This window comes from Phyllobates terribilis, unplaced genomic scaffold (genome assembly GCF_046119375.1).
Source record: "Phyllobates terribilis strain yellow unplaced genomic scaffold, ASM4611937v1 Scaffold_341__1_contigs__length_2033592, whole genome shotgun sequence".
Lineage (NCBI taxonomy): Eukaryota > Metazoa > Chordata > Amphibia > Anura > Dendrobatidae > Phyllobates > Phyllobates terribilis.
In genome coordinates, this window is record NW_027363101.1 from 774070 (window position 1) to 790294 (window position 16225).

General features: G+C 43.6%; 7 non-coding genes and 1 pseudogene across 7 annotated transcripts; all 8 read left to right on the plus strand.

The window, feature by feature from the left end:
- Window positions 1–985: 985 nt before the first annotated feature.
- On the plus strand, window positions 986–1156 carry LOC141222074 (U2 spliceosomal RNA; annotated as a pseudogene).
- A 6070-nt stretch (window positions 1157–7226) lies between these two features.
- Window positions 7227–7418, plus strand: LOC141222071 (U2 spliceosomal RNA). Its single transcript, XR_012289969.1, has one exon. It is a non-coding gene; the product is annotated as a U2 spliceosomal RNA (small nuclear RNA).
- Window positions 7419–8535: 1117 nt separating this feature from the next.
- On the plus strand, window positions 8536–8726 carry LOC141222073 (U2 spliceosomal RNA). The gene has a single exon (XR_012289970.1). It is a non-coding gene; the product is annotated as a U2 spliceosomal RNA (small nuclear RNA).
- A 1118-nt stretch (window positions 8727–9844) lies between these two features.
- On the plus strand, window positions 9845–10035 carry LOC141222085 (U2 spliceosomal RNA). The gene has a single exon (XR_012289972.1). It is a non-coding gene; the product is annotated as a U2 spliceosomal RNA (small nuclear RNA).
- A 1124-nt stretch (window positions 10036–11159) lies between these two features.
- LOC141222096 (U2 spliceosomal RNA) lies at window positions 11160–11350 on the plus strand. Its single transcript, XR_012289973.1, has one exon. It is a non-coding gene; the product is annotated as a U2 spliceosomal RNA (small nuclear RNA).
- Window positions 11351–12465: 1115 nt separating this feature from the next.
- On the plus strand, window positions 12466–12656 carry LOC141222021 (U2 spliceosomal RNA). The gene has a single exon (XR_012289931.1). It is a non-coding gene; the product is annotated as a U2 spliceosomal RNA (small nuclear RNA).
- Window positions 12657–13777: 1121 nt separating this feature from the next.
- LOC141222100 (U2 spliceosomal RNA) lies at window positions 13778–13968 on the plus strand. Its single transcript, XR_012289974.1, has one exon. It is a non-coding gene; the product is annotated as a U2 spliceosomal RNA (small nuclear RNA).
- A 1121-nt stretch (window positions 13969–15089) lies between these two features.
- LOC141222101 (U2 spliceosomal RNA) lies at window positions 15090–15280 on the plus strand. Its single transcript, XR_012289975.1, has one exon. It is a non-coding gene; the product is annotated as a U2 spliceosomal RNA (small nuclear RNA).
- The last annotated feature ends 945 nt before the right edge of the window (window positions 15281–16225 follow it).

Genomic DNA, 16225 nt, shown 5'->3' on the forward strand with positions numbered 1-16225 from the left:
GAAGAAGTGGGACATAAGGCAGAGAATTGTGAAAAAAGTAAGAAATGTAATCTATGTGGTGGCAGTGGTCATTTATATGATTGCTGTCCTGTCAATAAAAGGGAGGAGAAGTCAGTTGACAAGGAAGATGGAAATGAAGAAGAGTCTGAAGCTGCCCCCCATGATGAAACGGAAGAGAACATATCTCAAAAGAAGGAGGAACAAATAAGAGATATAAGAAAAGAAGGTGATCATATGGAAGAAGATACTGAGAGTGATATCACAGGCGTTGAGATTGAAAATACTAGCTTGGAAGAAGAAGTGGAGGTGGATAGGGAGTCAGAAGATCAGGAGGAAAGTGAGTCCTCCAGTCAGGATGAAAAGGAAGGTGCTGTAAGTAATATGGAAGAGGAGGAGGAGGGTGAAGAAACTAGTGAAGAAGAAAGAGAGGATGTCGCATGTGAAGCCAGAGAAGAAATTGAAGGAGTTTTGTCATCTGGGAAGGACTCTAGTGAAGCAAAGGATGTTTCAGAAAAAAATATGAGGGAGATGGAGGAGAGACAAGAAGTGTTGAAAATGCTAGAGAGTTGTGAAGGGGGGAGTCAGGCTAGTCTAAGGCGCAAAGTGTGGAATAACATTTATAGCGATATGCATCGTTTTTTTTCAACTTACAGAATACCTCAGTCGTTGGCTAAAGAGGTAGAAGAAGCTTGGGATGGTCGGTTTCTGGATGGGAGGCTTTTGAATGCCTTGGCAGCATATGGCCTGAAGAGAGGAATGTTGCCTTAAATCGTAATGGTAAAGATTGTAATGTGATGTAAAGAATATGGAATAACTGTATTGTGATAATATAAACGTATATATATAAAATAAGATTGGAAAAATGGATATATGACCCACAATGATGGATAACAACCTAATACCATTTGGAAATCATTGCAATGCATGAAATGGTAAATATGGGACTTGTAATCTGAGTGGAAATAAAAAAAAAAAAAAAAAAAAAAAAAAAAAAAAAAAAAAATCTGTTCTTATCAGTTTAATATCTGATACGTCCCCTATCTGGGGACCATATATTGAATGGATTTTTAGAACAGGGAGATGGAAAAAGAGCTTGCTCTGTCCACTCCACGCATTGACCTGGTATTGCAGTATCTCCAGGACCGGTGCACCCCTTCTTTAATGCAGTTTCTAAAATCAGAAAGAATTGAATTCAATGTTTTTTGTTCATTTTGCTTGTTTGTCGGATTTTGGGATGGACTCTTTGGCTTTGCTTTTCTTCTCCTCATTGGATTTTTCATGTTCAAAGTTGCAGAAGCCAGATTACAAGCTCATTTTGGTTCAACTTCAGCAACTGTGCATTGCATTGCCATGTAATGTGATGCAATGCTATCTTTCTAGCTCTCCCTTTTTACTTCCTTTTGGATAAACAGACATATTAGGCAAGCATTTTGGAGCTTTCACCTAAATAACTACAGGTGGTGAGATAAGCTGCACAATATAATTGACCTTTCAGTATATTGTTGCACACACACCATCTATTTAGCAAATGCCCTTGTTATCAACAGCAGCCTTTTAAACTCACCTGAGCTAACAAGTATGTGCGCTGGTTACTCTGCTGCGCTTAAAATTTCTTTTTTGGTTTGCTACAATGCCTTTTCTGAAACGTTGTCTCCCTCTGCTGGAACACTGACTTCTTTCATTTAATGCCTGCAGACTATAAAAGAGAACCCAACCCAAAAAGTTTGGTTGATTAGTCTGTGGCATTCTGTTAAACTGTTGCTTATGGCGGTCTCTGTGAGCTTCTCAGCGACATTCAGCCAGCCAGGTATCCTGCCTGCAGTAGATGGAATGTGGCAATGGAACGCTGGCTGCGCGTGTCATAATAGGCTCTGAGCCTTTATATACCTGTGCACAGCAGCAGCCACCTTCAGTCTGCTGCTGGACAGCCAGCAGCAGCAGCAGCAGGAGAGGTATGTAATCAGGAGCCCTCCTGCTAAGGGTAGACAGCTGCTCGTTCCACCCCACCCCCCGCCTTAATTGGTTCTCCTCCCTTCCAACGGTGTTGAGGCGGGTGGGAACAGCAGGGGGTGAAGGTGCTGTGTTTAAAGAGGTGGAGTTATGCAGATCTAAAACGCGTGGATTGCAGCAGCAGCAAGCCGAAAAGTGCAGGCATGTAAGGGATCTAGAGGTTGACAACATGTCTTCTTAACGGGAGTCCAGGAGCTCATCTCCACAAATGGACTTTTCAGGATCCTTGGGTGGCTCCGTAGTTTGAAACCAATTCTGGTTATCGCTTCTCGGCCTTTTGGCAAGATCAGTGGTGGTTTTCTGCTGCTGGTGTTGTTTGGAGGGCAGTTGTGACTGGGGTTCCCCCTTGTGGGGCCCTAGTGTGCGATTGAGCGGCGATTGTGTTTATCTGCTGTAAAAATGGTGGAGAAAACACGTGGATTAGAGGACTCGGTCCGTCTGAAGGTGTCTGCAGGTCATGAAGGAGAAATCGGTTTGGACCAAGTTTGCGTTGATGTCTTGAAGAACATTAATGGCTTGAAGGTAACGGATGTATTGGCACTGCAGGATTTTCAGAAACAAGGAATTTATGATATCACTTTTGTTTCTTTGAGTATTTGCCAGAGAGTCTACATGGAGTTGGTACGAATGAAGGAAGAAAAGGAATTGAAATGCCTAGAGTTTATTGCACTGGAACCTCTGTTCCAGCAGACATATAAGTATGTGGTTGTGCACATGTATAACCCTAAAGTTCCGGATGAGACTGTTTCCAATTTTTTAGCTCGGTATTGTAGTGAGGTTAAATTTTTGTGAAGAATGAAGAACAAATACAATTATCTAAATGGCAAGAGGAGATATGTTGTAAAACTGAGACCGGATGATAGAGCTATTGGGGGTGCCAAGAGCATTCCTGCACAGTTTTCTATCGGAGGAGAAAGGGGATTTTGTTTTTATAATGGACAGATGGAATATTGTAGGAAGTGTCATGAGTTTGGACATGTTCAGAAAGATTGTCCAGTGCAAGGTGATGTTTGTAGAGGTTGTGGGAAATCTGGGCATGTTGCAAGTGGTTGCCCAATGAATAAGGTGTGTGATTTGTGTGGACATGCAGATCACCTTGCAAGGAAATGTAGATTGTGGGCTCAGATTCCTAGGTCACAGGTGGACGCTGAAGAGAGGCAGAAGAAGACTCGGCAGGAAAGTGGGGAGGAGGGCGAAGGCTCAGATTCAGAGGGGGAAAGCCAAAAACAAGATGGTGGTAGGGGAAGAGACCATGCGGTGCCCAAGATGGAGGAAAAGGGGCGGAGCCAGAAGAAAGTTGGTTTGAGGGAGGGGCTGGAAGTAATAAACAAAGTAGCTGATGTGCATGGCCCGGGTGATGGGATGGATTTGTCTAATATGGCGGAGTCAGTGAATCCTGTTTTGGGAAGAGATGGGGGTGAGGAAATGGAGGTTTTGGAGGAGGAGGATTCTGATTCGGATGGAACTATAACCCCTCAGCAGCGTGATAGGGTTAACAGTGATTGGAGTGAAAATGAGGAGGAAGATGATGGCAAGGAGGAGAGTTATGCCTCCGTGATTAAAAGAAGTAAGGTGGAGGGGTGTTGGTCTGGGGGGCAGGAAGATCCAGTCTCCCTAAGACCAGGTTATTCTAACAGGGACTCGAGTTCTGAGTCGCCTGATATACGTAGAAAAGTGGGTGGCAGGAGTGGGTTTTCTCCTGGTTCATGATGGATCGGGTATGGTGGAGATTTTTTCCTGTTGTTATGATGGCGTTGTGTGTTGCTTCTCTGAATGTACGAGGGATTGGTTCTGCTTGTAGGAGAGCAGGGATACTGGAGTACATTGAGAGTGTGAATGCAGATATTGTCTGTCTGCAGGAATGTGTAATTAAATCTGCCCCGCATGAGAGTGAGTGGAATAAGGGGCAATCTTTTTGGTCCCCATGCTCAGAAAACAGGAATGAAGGGGTGGGCATTTTACTGTGTAATTCCAGTCTAAAGGTTTTAGAGTTTAAAGTAATCATACCTGGGAGATGTTTGTTTTTATTAGTGGATTTTTTAGGTCAGCGGGTACGGGTTTTTAATGTTTATGCCCCTGCTGATAAACAAGCAAGAGTTGGGTTTTTGGAGTCTCTAAAGTTGTTTTTACCAGGCAGAGACTTCACTATAGTGGCTGGAGATTTTAATTGTGTCAGATCCGCAAAAGATCGTAAGAGCTCTACGGAAGGTAGGACTGATGTTACGTCTAATATTTTAAATCAGATTGTGCAGGATTTACGCTACACGGATGCTGGTCTGATGGTTGGGCCAAGTGATAAGTTCACATACATATCAGATAGTGGACGTAGTGTTTCCCGAATTGACTATGTTTTTATGTCTGAAGGGATTAAGGTGGCCAAGTGCAATCACGTGATGACGACTTTTTCTGACCACAAGATGATAGTGGTAGATCTGTGTATAGCTGAGTCCCTGGCTTTTGGAAAGGGACTCTGGAAGCTGAACGTAAGCCTGCTGGAAGAGGAGAGTGTTAAGGTTGGTTTTAATAAAGTGTTTTTGTCTTGTGTGTCTGAACAGCACCTTTTTAAAGATTTGCTAGAGTGGTGGGACTGGGCTAAGGAGAAATTTGAATGTTATTTTAAAGGGGTGTGTTTTAGGAGAGCGAAAGCCAAAAGGGATCATGATGCTGCTGTTATTTCAAAATTGGAAGTACTCCATAAGTTTAAGAGAGCGGGGATGGAGGTGGATAACGAGATTGCAGATTTGAAGGACGAACTGAAGAAGATACTTATTGAAAAAGGGAAGACTATTATGTTTAAGGCAAAAATAAAGCACATGGAGGAAAATGAGCAATGTTCGAGATACTTTTTTAAAAAATGTTTTAAACCTAAAGGGGTTTTTAAGTCTGTTTTTTCTCCTGCAGGGGAGGTATCTGGGGATGAGATGATTGGCAGTATTCTTTCCTTTTATGAAACACTCTTCTCTAACGATAGTAGAGCCAGTGATGCGGAAATTAATGATTATTGCAAAGTATTAACTAATAATATTCCTGAGGAGAAAATTGGGTTTTTAAGTGAGGAGGTTGGGAAAGATGAAATTAGACGGGCAGTGGATGGCTTGGCGAAAGGCAAGACGCCAGGCTGTGATGGTCTTCCTGCTGAATTTTATGTTAGATTTTGGGATATTATAGGTGTGGAGTTTTCCCGGGTGGTGCAATATGGTTTTACTCATGGGATTTTATCGGTTTCTATGCGTAGGGGGATTGTTACGCTGATTCATAAGAAAGGGGACATGAGGGATATTAAAAATTGGAGGCCCATAACATTGTTAAACAGTGATTACAAAATTATTTCTAAAATTGTGGCTGGTAGACTGGCAGATGTGATAGGTGATATGGTGGGGAAGTATCAGGCATGTGCAGTGCCTGGTAGGAAAATTTCAGATAATTTGCTGCTTCTAAGAGACTTAATTTATCAGGCTAATTTGAATAAGAATGCTCTTTTGTTACAGTCGGTGGACCTGGAGAAAGCCTTTGATAAAATATCACATAGATTTTTGTTCTCTGCTTTAAGTCACCTTGGTGTTCCGGATAAATTATTGATGGTCATTAAGAGTTTTTATTGTGGGGTCAGTAGCCAGATTTTAGTTAATGGGCATGTGAGTTCCAGTTTTAATATTTTATCGGGAGTTAGGCAGGGTTGTCCCCTGTCACCAATTCTTTTTATCTGTGTGGTGGAGGCCCTTTTAAAAAGTGTGCAAGTTGACAAGTGTGTGGCTGGTGTTTTTATTCCTGGGGGATCCGGGGGTCCAGTCAAGTCTTTAAGTTATATGGATGATATTGTTTTTACTTGTGGTTCACAGGCGGATCTCAATAGAGTGAATTTGCACGTAAGGATTTTTTGTTGTGTGGCTGGTATGGCGGTGAATTGGGGAAAGTGCCAACTTTGTAACTTTGGGAGGCAGGTTGAGGTTAACGTGGCAGGAGTGGAGAGTAGGGAGGAAATTGAGGTTCTTGGTGTCATCTTTGAGAAGGAACTGAAAGGGAAAAGCAGCCTGAAGATTCTAGAAGACAAAATGGATCAGAAGTTGAACTTTTGGAAACTAAGGAACCTGTCGCTGAGAGGGAAAGTGCTGATAATCAAGTCTGTGATTCTCCCGCTTCTGCTGTACACTGCTTTGATTTTCCCACCTGCTGTGCTTTGGACAAAGAGAGTGACAAGGAAACTGTTTGTGTTTTTTTGGGGATCCAAAATGGAGAAACTAAGAAGAGGAATGGTTATGTGTTCTGTGGAAAATGGGGGTTGTGATTTTCCTAACATTGACTTATTTTTAAGAATGCATTATTTTTTGAACATTTATAAATTATCCCAGTGCAATAACAGGACTGCGGACATGTGCAAATATTTAGCAGGACGGCTTTTCCAGAAATGGAGCTGGTGTGAGAAGGATTTAAGAAAACCAGTTTCGTTTGTGATACCGTTTTTTTATGTGGTGCTTAGGTCCTTCTATGATCAAAATGGGATAAGCTCCATGGTTAGACCGGACAAAAAACTGATTGTCTCAGGTATTAAGAAGAAGGAGATGTTATGTGATGTGCCGTTTTGTAATAATGCACAGTCTGGACAGGTGTGGAAGCTTTTTTTCATGCGTGGAATCAGCAACAGACAGAAGGATGTAACCTGGATGGCGTTGCATGGATGCTTGCCAACAAGGGCTTTTTTGAATGACCGGGGGATAAAAGTTCAAGAACTATGTCCTAGGGAAGGTTGCAATAAGGTGGAAACAATACAGCATATTTTTTGGGACTGTTTTTTTGCTAAAAAAGTTTTTACCTTGTTGTCACGTATGTTTGTTGCTTTAGTTGGTTTTCATTGTTTCGATTTTGAAAGGATTTTAATAGGTCAAGATTTTAAGTACTCGCAAAGGAAGCGGGCAAGCTGGATTATTTTTGTCATATATAAAGAGGTTTTATGGGACGTTCGGAATTTGGTGATTTTTAAAAAGATTGTTTTTTCCCCCATGGAATGCAGAAAGATTTTTCTTGCTAGACTGTTTTATGCCTATTTATTGGATAAAAAGAAGTATGGCGAGACAGCAGCAGAAGCACTCTGGAACTTTTCACATTGGACTTCTTACAGTAAGTAACAGTTAATTGCAGGGTTGTGTTTTTTGGGATTTTGTTTTTGTTTTTCCGAATGATGATTTGAGAACCCGTTATGTGAATATGCGCTATGATGCATAAATTAATGTGGGTCTTAATCTGAGGAAAAAAAAAATTCTGTTCTTATCAGTTTAATATCTGATACGTCCCCTATCTGGGGACCATATATTAAATGGATTTTTAGAACAGGGAGATAGAAAAAGAGCTTGCTCTGTCCACTCCACGCATTGACCTGGTATTGCAGTATCTCCAGGACCGGTGCACCCCTTCTTTAATGCAGTTTCTAAAATCAGAAAGAATTGAATTCAATGCTTTTTGTTCATTTTGCTTGTTTGTCGGATTTTGGGATGGACTCTTTGGCTTTGCTTTTCTTCTCCTCATTGGATTTTTCATGTTAAAAGTTGCAGAAGCCAGATGACAAGCTCATTTTGGTTCAACTTCAGCAACTGTGCATTGCATTGCCATGTAATGTAATGTAATGCAATGCTATCTATCTAGCTCTCCCTCTATACTTCCTTTTGGATAAACAGACATATTAGGCAAGCATTTTGGAGCTTTCACCTAAATAACTACAGGTGGTGAGATAAGCTGCACAATATAATTGACCTTTCAGTATATTGTTGCACACACACCATCTATTTAGCAAATGCCCTTGTTATCAACAGCAGCCTTTTAAACTCACCTGAGCTAACAGGTATGTGAGCTGGTTACTCTGCTGCGCTTAAAATTTCTTTTTTGGTTTGCTACAATGCCTTTTCTGAAACGTTGTCTCCCTCTGCTGGAACACTGACTTCTTTCATTTAATGCCTGCAGACTATAAAAGAGAAACCAACCCAAAAAGTTTGGTTGATTAGTCTGTGGCATTCTTTTAAACTGTTGCTTATGGCGGTCTCTGTGAGCTTCTCAGTGACATTCAGCCATCCAGGTATCCCGCCTGCAGTAGACGGAATGTGGCAATGGAACGCTGGCTGCGCGTGTCATAATAGGCTCTGAGCCTTTATATACCTGCGCACAGCAGCAGCCACCTTCAGTCTGCTGCTGGACAGCCAGCAGCAGCAGCAGGAGAGGTAATTAATCAGCAACCCTCCTGCTAAGGGTAGACAGCTGCTCGTTCCACCCCCCCCCCGCCTTAATTGGTTCTCCTCCCTTCCAACGGTGTTGAGGCGGGTGGGAACAGCCGGGGGTTGAGGGTACTGTGCTAAAAGAGGTGGAGTTATGCAGATCTAAAACGCGTGGATTGCAGCAGCAGCAAGCCGAAAAGTGCAGGCATGTGAGGGATCTAGAGGTTGACAGCATGTCTTCTTAACGGGAGTCCAGGTGGCCATCTCCACAAATGGACTTTTCAGAATCCTTGGGTGGCACCGTAGTCGGAAACCAATTCTGGTTATCGCTTCTCGGCCTTTTGGCTAAGATCAAGTGTAGTATCTGTTCTTATCAGTTTAATATCTGATACGTCCCCTATCTGGGGACCATATATTAAATGGATTTTTAGAACAGGGAGATGGAAAAAGAGCTTGCTCTGTCCACTCCACGCATTGACCTGGTATTGCAGTATCTCCAGGACCGGTGCACCCCTTCTTTAATGCAGTTTCTAAAATCAGAAAGAATTGAATTCAATGCTTTTTGTTCATTTTGCTTGTTTGTCGGATTTTGGGATGGACTCTTTGGCTTTGCTTTTCTTCTCCTCATTGGATTTTTCATGTTAAAAGTTGCAGAAGCCAGATGACAAGCTCATTTTGGTTCAACTTCAGCAACTGTGCATTGCATTGCCATGTAATGTAATGTAATGCAATGCTATCTATCTAGCTCTCCCTCTATACTTCCTTTTGGATAAACAGACATATTAGGCAAGCATTTTGGAGCTTTCACCTAAATAACTACAGGTGGTGAGATAAGCTGCACAATATAATTGACCTTTCAGTATATTGTTGCACACACACCATCTATTTAGCAAATGCCCTTGTTATCAACAGCAGCCTTTTAAACTCACCTGAGCTAACAGGTATGTGAGCTGGTTACTCTGCTGCGCTTAAAATTTCTTTTATGGTTTGCTACAATGCCTTTTCTGAAACGTTGTCTCCCTCTGCTGGAACACTGACTTCTTTCATTTAATGCCTGCAGACTATAAAAGAGAAACCAACCCAAAAAGTTTGGTTGATTAGTCTGTGGCATTCTTTTAAACTGTTGCTTATGGCGGTCTCTGTGAGCTTCTCAGTGACATTCAGCCATCCAGGTATCCCGCCTGCAGTAGACGGAATGTGGCAATGGAACGCTGGCTGCGCGTGTCATAATAGGCTCTGAGCCTTTATATACCTGCGCACAGCAGCAGCCACCTTCAGTCTGCTGCTGGACAGCCAGCAGCAGCAGCAGGAGAGGTAATTAATCAGCAACCCTCCTGCTAAGGGTAGACAGCTGCTCGTTCCACCCCCCCCCCCGCCTTAATTGGTTCTCCTCCCTTCCAACGGTGTTGAGGCGGGTGGGAACAGCCGGGGGTTGAGGGTACTGTGCTAAAAGAGGTGGAGTTATGCAGATCTAAAACGCGTGGATTGCAGCAGCAGCAAGCCGAAAAGTGCAGGCATGTGAGGGATCTAGAGGTTGACAGCATGTCTTCTTAACGGGAGTCCAGGTGGCCATCTCCACAAATGGACTTTTCAGAATCCTTGGGTGGCACCGTAGTCGGAAACCAATTCTGGTTATCGCTTCTCGGCCTTTTGGCTAAGATCAAGTGTAGTATCTGTTCTTATCAGTTTAATATCTGATACGTCCCCTATCTGGGGACCATATATTAAATGGATTTTTAGAACAGGGAGATGGAAAAAGAGCTTGCTCTGTCCACTCCACGCATTGACCTGGTATTGCAGTATCTCCAGGACCGGTGCACCCCTTCTTTAATGCAGTTTCTAAAATCAGAAAGAATTGAATTCAATGCTTTTTGTTCATTTTGCTTGTTTGTCGGATTTTGGGATGGACTCTTTGGCTTTGCTTTTCTTCTCCTCATTGGATTTTTCATGTTAAAAGTTGCAGAAGCCAGATGACAAGCTCATTTTGGTTCAACTTCAGCAACTGTGCATTGCATTGCCATGTAATGTAATGTAATGCAATGCTATCTATCTAGCTCTCCCTCTATACTTCCTTTTGGATAAACAGACCTATTAGGCAAGCATTTTGGAGCTTTCACCTAAATAACTACAGGTGGTGAGATAAGCTGCACAATATAATTGACCTTTCAGTATATTGTTGCACACACACCATCTATTTAGCAAATGCCCTTGTTATCAACAGCAGCCTTTTAAACTCACCTGAGCTAACAGGTATGTGAGCTGGTTACTCTGCTGCGCTTAAAATTTCTTTTTTGGTTTGCTACAATGCCTTTTCTGAAACGTTGTCTCCCTCTGCTGGAACACTGACTTCTTTCATTTAATGCCTGCAGACTATAAAAGAGAAACCAACCCAAAAAGTTTGGTTGATTAGTCTGTGGCATTCTTTTAAACTGTTGCTTATGGCGGTCTCTGTGAGCTTCTCAGTGACATTCAGCCATCCAGGTATCCCGCCTGCAGTAGACGGAATGTGGCAATGGAACGCTGGCTGCGCGTGTCATAATAGGCTCTGAGCCTTTATATACCTGCGCACAGCAGCAGCCACCTTCAGTCTGCTGCTGGACAGCCAGCAGCAGCAGCAGCAGCAGGAGAGGTAATTAATCAGCAACCCTCCTGCTAAGGGTAGACAGCTGCTCGTTCCACCCCCCCCCCCGCCTTAATTGGTTCTCCTCCCTTCCAACGGTGTTGAGGCGGGTGGGAACAGCCGGGGGTTGAGGGTACTGTGCTAAAAGAGGTGGAGTTATGCAGATCTAAAACGCGTGGATTGCAGCAGCAGCAAGCCGAAAAGTGCAGGCATGTGAGGGATCTAGAGGTTGACAGCATGTCTTCTTAACGGGAGTCCAGGTGGCCATCTCCACAAATGGACTTTTCAGAATCCTTGGGTGGCACCGTAGTCGGAAACCAATTCTGGTTATCGCTTCTCGGCCTTTTGGCTAAGATCAAGTGTAGTATCTGTTCTTATCAGTTTAATATCTGATACGTCCCCTATCTGGGGACCATATATTAAATGGATTTTTAGAACAGGGAGATGGAAAAAGAGCTTGCTCTGTCCACTCCACGCATTGACCTGGTATTGCAGTATCTCCAGGACCGGTGCACCCCTTCTTTAATGCAGTTTCTAAAATCAGAAAGAATTGAATTCAATGCTTTTTGTTCATTTTGCTTGTTTGTCGGATTTTGGGATGGACTCTTTGGCTTTGCTTTTCTTCTCCTCATTTGATTTTTCATGTTAAAAGTTGCAGAAGCCAGATGACAAGCTCATTTTGGTTCAACTTCAGCAACTGTGCATTGCATTGCCATGTAATGTAATGCAATGCTATCTATCTAGCTCTGCCTCTATACTTCCTTTTGGATAAACAGACATATTAGGCAAGCATTTTGGAGCTTTCACCTAAATAACTACAGGTGGTGAGATAAGCTGCACAATATAATTGACCTTTCAGTATATTGTTGCACACACACCATCTATTTAGCAAATGCCCTTGTTATCAACAGCAGCCTTTTAAACTCACCTGAGCTAACAGGTATGTGAGCTGGTTACTCTGCTGCGCTTAAAATTTCTTTTTTGGTTTGCTACAATGCCTTTTCTGAAACGTTGTCTCCCTCTGCTGGAACACTGACTTCTTTCATTTAATGCATGCAGACTATAAAAGAGAAACCAACCCAAAAAGTTTGGTTGATTAGTCTGTGGCATTCTTTTAAACTGTTGCTTATGGCGGTCTCTGTGAGCTTCTCAGTGACATTCAGCCATCCAGGTATCCCGCCTGCAGTAGACGGAATGTGGCAATGGAACGCTGGCTGCGCGTGTCATAATAGGCTCTGAGCCTTTATATACCTGCGCACAGCAGCAGCCACCTTCAGTCTGCTGCTGGACAGCCAGCAGCAGCAGCAGCAGGAGAGGTACTTAATCAGCAACCCTCCTGCTAAGGGTAGACGGCTGCTCGTTCCACCCCCCCCCCGCCTTAATTGGTTCTCCTCCCTTCCAACGGTGTTGAGGCGGGTGGGAACAGCCGGGGGTTGAGGGTACTGTGCTAAAAGAGGTGGAGTTATGCAGATCTAAAACACGTGGATTGCAGCAGCAGCAAGCCGAAAAGTGCAGGCATGTGAGGGATCTAGAGGTTGACAGCATGTCTTCTTAACGGGAGTCCAGGTGGCCATCTCCACAAATGGACTTTTCAGAATCCTTGGGTGGCACCGTAGTCGGAAACCAATTCTGGTTATCGCTTCTCGGCCTTTTGGCTAAGATGAAGTGTAGTATCTGTTCTTATCAGTTTAATATCTGATACGTCCCCTATCTGGGGACCATATATTAAATGGATTTTTAGAACAGGGAGATGGAAAAAGAGCTTGCTCTGTCCACTCCACGCATTGACCTGGTATTGCAGTATCTCCAGGACCGGTGCACCCCTTCTTTAATGCAGTTTCTAAAATCAGAAAGAATTGAATTCAATGCTTTTTGTTCATTTTGCTTGTTTGTCGGATTTTGGGATGGACTCTTTGGCTTTGCTTTTCTTCTCCTCATTGGATTTTTCATGTTAAAAGTTGCAGAAGCCAGATGACAAGCTCATTTTGGTTCAACTTCAGCAACTGTGCATTGCATTGCCATGTAATGTAATGTAATGCAATGCTATCTATCTAGCTCTCCCTCTATACTTCCTTTTGGATAAACAGACATATTAGGCAAGCATTTTGGAGCTTTCACCTAAATAACTACAGGTGGTGAGATAAGCTGCACAATATAATTGACCTTTCAGTATATTGTTGCACACACACCATCTATTTAGCAAATGCCCTTGTTATCAACAGCAGCCTTTTAAACTCACCTGAGCTAACAGGTATGTGAGCTGGTTACTCTGCTGCGCTTAAAATTTCTTTTTTGGTTTGCTACAATGCCTTTTCTGAAACGTTGTCTCCCTCTGCTGGAACACTGACTTCTTTCATTTAATGCATGCAGACTATAAAAGAGAAACCAACCCAAAAAGTTTGGTTGATTAGTCTGTGGCATTCTTTTAAACTGTTGCTTATGGCGGTCTCTGTGAGCTTCTCAGTGACATTCAGCCATCCAGGTATCCCGCCTGCAGTAGACGGAATGTGGCAATGGAACGCTGGCTGCGCGTGTCATAATAGGCTCTGAGCCTTTATATACCTGCGCACAGCAGCAGCCACCTTCAGTCTGCTGCTGGACAGCCAGCAGCAGCAGCAGCAGGAGAGGTAATTAATCAGCAACCCTCCTGCTAAGGGTAGACAGCTGCTCGTTCCACCCCCCCCTCCGCCTTAATTGGTTCTCCTCCCTTCCAACGGTGTTGAGGCGGGTGGGAACAGCCGGGGGTTGAGGGTACTGTGCTAAAAGAGGTGGAGTTATGCAGATCTAAAACGCGTGGATTGCAGCAGCAGCAAGCCGAAAAGTGCAGGCATGTGAGGGATCTAGAGGTTGACAGCATGTCTTCTTAACGGGAGTCCAGGTGGCCATCTCCACAAATGGACTTTTCAGAATCCTTGGGTGGCACCGTAGTCGCAAACCAATTCTGGTTATCGCTTCTCGGCCTTTTGGCTAAGATCAAGTGTAGTATCTGTTCTTATCAGTTTAATATCTGATACGTCCCCTATCTGGGGACCATATATTAAATGGATTTTTAGAACAGGGAGATGGAAAAAGAGCTTGCTCTGTCCACTCCACGCATTGACCTGGTATTGCAGTATCTCCAGGACCGGTGCACCCCTTCTTTAATGCAGTTTCTAAAATCAGAAAGAATTGAATTCAATGCTTTTTGTTCATTTTGCTTGTTTGTCGGATTTTGGGATGGACTCTTTGGCTTTGCTTTTCTTCTCCTCATTGGATTTTTCATGTTAAAAGTTGCAGAAGCCAGATGACAAGCTCATTTTGGTTCAACTTCAGCAACTGTGCATTGCATTGCCATGTAATGTAATGTAATGCAATGCTATCTATCTAGCTCTCCCTCTATACTTCCTTTTGGATAAACAGACATATTAGGCAAGCATTTTGGAGCTTTCACCTAAATAACTACAGGTGGTGAGATAAGCTGCACAATATAATTGACCTTTCAGTATATTGTTGCACACACACCATCTATTTAGCAAATGCCCTTGTTATCAACAGCAGCCTTTTAAACTCACCTGAGCTAACAGGTATGTGAGCTGGTTACTCTGCTGCGCTTAAAATTTCTTTTTTGGTTTGCTACAATGCCTTTTCTGAAACGTTGTCTCCCTCTGCTGGAACACTGACTTCTTTCATTTAATGCCTGCAGACTATAAAAGAGAAACCAACCCAAAAAGTTGGGTTGATTAGTCTGTGGCATTCTTTTAAACTGTTGCTTATGGCGGTCTCTGTGAGCTTCTCAGTGACATTCAGCCATCCAGGTATCCCGCCTGCAGTAGACGGAATGTGGCAATGGAACGCTGGCTGCGCGTGTCATAATAGGCTCTGAGCCTTTATATACCTGCGCACAGCAGCAGCCACCTTCAGTCTGCTGCTGGACAGCCAGCAGCAGCAGCAGCAGGAGAGGTACTTAATCAGCAACCCTCCTGCTAAGGGTAGACGGCTGCTCGTTCCACCCCCCCCCCCGCCTTAATTGGTTCTCCTCCCTTCCAACGGTGTTGAGGCGGGTGGGAACAGCCGGGGGTTGAGGGTACTGTGCTAAAAGAGGTGGAGTTATGCAGATCTAAAACGCGTGGATTGCAGCAGCAGCAAGCCGAAAAGTGCAGGCATGTGAGGGATCTAGAGGTTGACAGCATGTCTTCTTAACGGGAGTCCAGGTGGCCATCTCCACAAATGGACTTTTCAGAATCCTTGGGTGGCACCGTAGTCGGAAACCAATTCTGGTTATCGCTTCTCGGCCTTTTGGCTAAGATCAAGTGTAGTATCTGTTCTTATCAGTTTAATATCTGATACGTCCCCTATCTGGGGACCATATATTAAATGGATTTTTAGAACAGGGAGATGGAAAAAGAGCTTGCTCTGTCCACTCCACGCATTGACCTGGTATTGCAGTATCTCCAGGACCGGTGCACCCCTTCTTTAATGCAGTTTCTAAAATCAGAAAGAATTGAATTCAATGCTTTTTGTTCATTTTGCTTGTTTGTCGGATTTTGGGATGGACTCTTTGGCTTTGCTTTTCTTCTCCTCATTGGATTTTTCATGTTAAAAGTTGCAGAAGCCAGATGACAAGCTCATTTTGGTTCAACTTCAGCAACTGTGCATTGCATTGCCATGTAATGTAATGTAATGCAATGCTATCTATCTAGCTCTCCCTCTATACTTCCTTTTGGATAAACAGACATATTAGGCAAGCATTTTGGAGCTTTCACCTAAATAACTACAGGTGGTGAGATAAGCTGCACAATATAATTGACCTTTCAGTATATTGTTGCACACACACCATCTATTTAGCAAATGCCCTTGTTATCAACAGCAGCCTTTTAAACTCACCTGAGCTAACAGGTATGTGAGCTGGTTACTCTGCTGTGCTTAAAATTTCTTTTTTGGTTTGCTACAATGCCTTTTCTGAAACGTTGTCTCCCTCTGCTGGAACACTGACTTCTTTCATTTAATGCCTGCAGACTATAAAAGAGAAACCAACCCAAAAAGTTTGGTTGATTAGTCTGTGGCATTCTTTTAAACTGTTGCTTATGGCGGTCTCTGTGAGCTTCTCAGTGACATTCAGCCATCCAGGTATCCCGCCTGCAGTAGACGGAATGTGGCAATGGAACGCTGGCTGCGCGTGTCATAATAGGCTCTGAGCCTTTATATACCTGCACACAGCAGCAGCCACCTTCAGTCTGCTGCTGGACAGCCAGCAGCAGCAGCAGCAGGAGAGGTAATTAATCAGCAACCCTCCTGCTAAGGGTAGACAGCTGCTCGTTCCACCCCCCCCCCCGCCTTAATTGGTTCTCCTCCCTTCCAACGGTGTTGAGGCGGGTGGGAACAGCCGGGGGTTGAGGGTACTGTGCTAAAAGAGGTG